Source organism: Etheostoma spectabile, chromosome 22 (genome assembly GCF_008692095.1).
Source record: "Etheostoma spectabile isolate EspeVRDwgs_2016 chromosome 22, UIUC_Espe_1.0, whole genome shotgun sequence".
In the NCBI taxonomy this organism is placed as follows: domain Eukaryota; kingdom Metazoa; phylum Chordata; class Actinopteri; order Perciformes; family Percidae; genus Etheostoma; species Etheostoma spectabile.
In genome coordinates, this window is record NC_045754.1 from 12,191,947 (window position 1) to 12,192,207 (window position 261).

The window sequence follows — 261 nt, forward strand, 5'->3', positions numbered from 1 at the left end:
CTGCGGGAGTATGGGGTGAGGGGGGCCCTTCTCAGGGCCATCCAATCTCTATATGACCAAAGAGAGAGCTGTGTCCGGGTTCTCTGCAGTAAATCAGAATTGTTCGAGGTGAGGGTTGGCCTCCGCCAGGGCTGCGCTTTGTCACCAATCCTGTTAATAGTATTTATGGACAGGATATCGAGGCGTAGTAGGGATGGGGAGGGGTTGCAGTTTGGGGGGCAGGGGATCTCATTGCTGCTTTTTGCGGATGATGTGGTCCTG